The sequence below is a fragment of the Nicotiana attenuata genome, unplaced genomic scaffold (genome assembly GCF_001879085.1).
Source record: "Nicotiana attenuata strain UT unplaced genomic scaffold, NIATTr2, whole genome shotgun sequence".
NCBI lineage: Eukaryota > Viridiplantae > Streptophyta > Magnoliopsida > Solanales > Solanaceae > Nicotiana > Nicotiana attenuata.
This window is the reverse complement of record NW_017670603.1, coordinates 187,738-192,224: the sequence shown is the minus strand read 5'-3', so window position 1 is coordinate 192,224 and position 4,487 is coordinate 187,738. Positions and strand designations below refer to the sequence as shown.

Below are 4,487 nucleotides of genomic sequence, written 5' to 3'. Positions count from 1 at the left end.
GAAAGAACAAGAATAAAGATGTAGCAGGACTCAAACCCGGAGAAAAGTTTAGAGTTAACTTTTACAACAATCGGGTTGTTGGAAAGCATCAAGCCTCATTTTCGAGACGCTTGGGTATATTAGTTCGTGATCGTAATATGTGTCTGTTGCAAGTACATTCATGGAAGGACATCGGAGAAGATAAGCTGGAACACATGTGGCGAGCTGTTACAGTAAGTATTTAAACCATTATTAAAGCAATACTTTCTTGGTTGAATTGTTGTTTTCAGGAAAAGATTTCATGGGATATAATCTTGAAGACCACTCTTGAGAAAGAGAACTTTAGCTGGCCATATTTAGCAGCACATCTTCTCTTCCATAGTTAAAAATTTATTAATGAAGGCAATGTCTTGAGTGGCTTTCTTTATTTAACAGCACATCTTCTGTGAATCTTTGTTTTTAAGCTGGTTTTTTGCATTTATAAGTTGTCTTGAATCTCTGTTAGTGAGTTATTCTAAATTAGCGGGTTTAGATTTTGGGTACTTTGATCACTCCGAACTTCATCAAGAGTTTTGAACTTGCTATCTTGATCAACTTTTCTTCTCATAGATTTTAAAATCTGAAAGTCACTATACCAGCCCGATAAATGATTACAACAAACTAGGATTAGAGATGCACTGTGCTCGTCTTAAGTCTTAATCACTCATATAGTTATTTACAAGAGTTCTCTATAATTATCAATTAACTCTTTAGTTGTAAGCAAGGATGCTTTTTTATTAGTAAAATAAAATATGTTTGTAATAGCTAAGCTTTTTAAATATTAGTTCCAAAACTGCAAGGAGGTTTCCATTACCCCAGTTATATATTTAGCTTTTTCTTTTCCTATCTTTCTGGAAAGGAAATTGTTTTTCTAATGTAGATGCATAAATGCTGGGATAACAACTAATTAAGTTCCTCTTCAGATAATGTTTGCATATATAGATTCTAGTGGTTGGTTTCCCTTCCAACTTATTTAGCTTCAAATAACCTGTAACAGAGGGTATTTAGTCAGCTTAAGAAAATGAAACTTTAGACACTTCTATGTTTTAGAAAGAATCTTAAGAGACTTTTATATGTAACAACATACAGTAGCAGTACTTTTACGTATTAAAAGGAAAATGGACTGCAACCATAGTGAGGTGAGGCGATGCGAGCAGCCTGCACTATTTTGGCTCTGTTGCGTTGCGATTGTAAAAGGCGAGCGCCTCTGCTTGTGTAGCAAGAGGCGTTGTGCAGCGAGAGGCGAGCGCCTCTGCTATCCAAAACACTGTGCACACCCCACTGTTGGTTAATGCATATGCTAATTATTTGATGAAATAACTAACTGCTTATTTGCTGTATGTTGGTTAAGCCTGAACTATTGTATGAGAAACATATGACTCAAAATCAATGAGTTGTATTCTATAAGAGAATCATGTTGATGTAAAAGCTACTGCCTCTGTGATTTTACTGCAGTGGATTTAGATCTTTGAATGTGTACATGAATCTAAACCCTAAATCCATAGAAGTAACTCAAAATCAATTTCCATTCTTCTCCTAGCTCCTACAAAATCATGTTTTTTGGCCAGGTACCGTGAGATTTAACCTACAATACATATTTAGTTTATATTATTAATTCATGGCAAAGTGGTTGCATTACTAATTTGCCTTTTGATAATTTCACGTCCTTTCCTTTCTTGATTGATGATTTTGCAAAATATTGTAGGACAAATTTGACAGTGATGACATGAATCATCAAAGAGATCATGTCTTAAACCATATGAAAAAGTTATGGACCAATTGGAGAGGATCATTGCACAAGTATGTAAAGTTTAAGCCATTGCATGAAGATCTAAAAGGTGTTCCGAAGGAGGTAGACAAGAGTGATTGGGAATGGTTGGTCAAAGAATATTTTTTAAGTGAAAATTTTAAAGGTAAGACTTCATAACTACTTTTTAACTTATTATTATTGTAAGTAACAATTCATGATTTCAATGGTTTGTTCTTAATGTAGGAAGCAAGTATTAGAAACTCGATCAATAGGTCTAAGTTGAGAATGCCTCATCGTACGGGTAGCAAGCCGATTAGAGAAATTATTTACGAACTGGTAAGAGCACAACAATCCGATTCATATCCGCTGAAGAGTGCTTTTTCCAGTTTAATTTTTGCACCTTGAACTGCAACCTACACTGTTTATTGGCTTTGATTTTACATGTTTGGTTTAGCAATGTTACAGAATTACTAATTCTAAAAAAAATGCAACAGAATAATATGGAAGTAAAGGACTTGACTGGTACTATATAACTTGGTGATTAATAGTGACTCTTCTGCTGCAGAATAATAGTGATTGATACTAAAATGCAACAGAACAATAGTGATTGTTCTGCTGCAGTAGATCACTTGCTGCTTACTTTAGTTTCAGTGCTCCGTAATTTCATAGCTTAATGCATATCATAATTGCTGGCTTTTGGTAGAGTTGGATTGAAGTAGCCTGCATCCATGTAGCTCCAAATGATCCTGAATTTTCCTTAATGGCTATATTTACCTTATGTCTATTTCATCTCTTTTTTACACTAGATGCAAAAGGGAGGCATAAATTAGAGCTTTATAAGTTCATCAATCTCCTCTGTCTCTTATTTAATATGCAAAACACTTTTTTTAAAACATACAAAGAAGTCATAAATATATCAGATTTGATGTCTAGGAAATGCTGCATCTTATCCGTAACACCTGAGGATAGTAGCAATTACAATTAACTTGGTGGTTAAAATTGTTACTAATAAGCCTTGCAGTCCCGCACTACTGAGGCAGGTTCTGATGCAACTTGCTCCAAACTAAGGTGGGATCTTCAGGCAGTGTTTAATGTCTTTGTTTGACTTGTTTATTTAAATGTGAATGGAGGCAAAGACGGTAATCCACCGAACATGGCAACTATATTCTTTGAGACTCACAAGAAAGACGACACGCTTGTAGAACCTGAAGCTAGTAAAAAATATGTATGTTTATTGATGTACTTTATTTTACATCCTTCATTTTATAGTTATGTATTTTGTTATTTCAAATTTTCTTGTATTTTATAGGCTGAAATACAAGAGCTGGTACAGTCTGAGCCATCTCTTACAAATATCGAGGTAACAGAAAGGTGTTTCGGACCTCAAAGCAAGAGTCATGTGGTTGAATTAGGGGGTGGTATAACCACTAAGGAGTTGAAAGGTGGTAGCTCCTCAAAGGCTGCAATCCTGATTGAGCTAAATGCAACTCGAAAAGAAAAAGAATCACTACAAACCGAGCTGAATGCAACTAAAAAAGCAAAAAGACTCTCTGGAAAAACGTATGGACGACTTTGAGTCTAAGTATGATCATCTTATAAGCTTATTGGTTGATCAACCTTCATCAACACCATCTACAAGTCAACAAAGTACAAGTTAAAGTATTTGACAGTGCGTAAGCTTTCTACCAATTTTTACATGATGAATAGTTTAGTGTAATCTTTTTTTGTTAGTTAAATAAAGTACTGAACTAGAAAGAAGTGACATTCCTGACATTGACAAGAAAAAGTTTGTCTTTTCTCATCTGGTCCTTTACTATGTTTACTTGGGAAAATTTTATTTTGTGTCTCATACAACTGACGCTAGTTGTATGAGATAATTTTTTTGTCTCACAATTTTGTGGACCCAGAAGTGTAAGATTGGGGTCCACAAATTTGTGAGACAAAAAGGAGCCTCATACAACTAGTGTCAGTTGTATGAGACACAAAATAAAACTTCTCGTTTACTTGGGTTAAGCCCTTAAGTTTACGGTACTTAATTATTTTTTCATAAATGAGCTTTTGATTTCATCTAATGCTGCCATAAAAATATAGGTTCTTGACAGTTTTGAGGTTGTATCTTTTCTAGTTCTGGCTTTGAAGTATTATGGTTACTGTCATTTATTTATTCCCTTTGATATATATGTGATTATTGTAAATTATTGATATGTCTCTGTATGGAATAGCATATTCAAGTATTTACTGTTGTTCTACTCTTTGTATGGTTACTGTCATTTCTAGTTCTTTTTGGTTAAGTGGTGCTAAGCAACTCAAACAATTGCTTCTTACTGCTAGTGAGGTGGAAAGTGTTCTACTCTTTTCTTTTTCTTTTGGAGTTGTTTCTTCTTTGACTGAGTTGACACATCTATTTCCCGTGTTCGTTCTCTTTTCAAACTGTAGGGTGAATTTTATCAAAGTTGGACCTGAAAATGGTTTCTGAATTGATAAATGCCAACCCTATTGTGTATGAGAAGAAGGAGCGCCGAGATAGGAGTGCTCCAAGTTTTGCGGATGAATATATAGTTGAACCTATCGACCAGCTAGAGATTTTTGATATCCTTGTGCTAATGATGGCCGAAATCGGATTTTGTTCTTAATTTGTTATGCTAGACTTGAAATTAATCTTTCCAAGTTAAGGGAATTTCGATGAGGCTAAAATCCATCAACTTCAGAATTTATGAGA

General features: G+C 34.6%; 1 long non-coding RNA gene across 1 annotated transcript; it reads left to right on the top strand.

The window, feature by feature from the left end:
- Positions 1-1,695: 1,695 nt before the first annotated feature.
- On the top strand, positions 1,696-3,166 carry LOC109241426. Its single transcript, XR_002070233.1, has 3 exons — positions 1,696-1,931; positions 2,012-2,993; positions 3,078-3,166. It is a non-coding gene; the product is annotated as an uncharacterized LOC109241426 (long non-coding RNA).
- Positions 3,167-4,487: the final 1,321 nt, after the last annotated feature.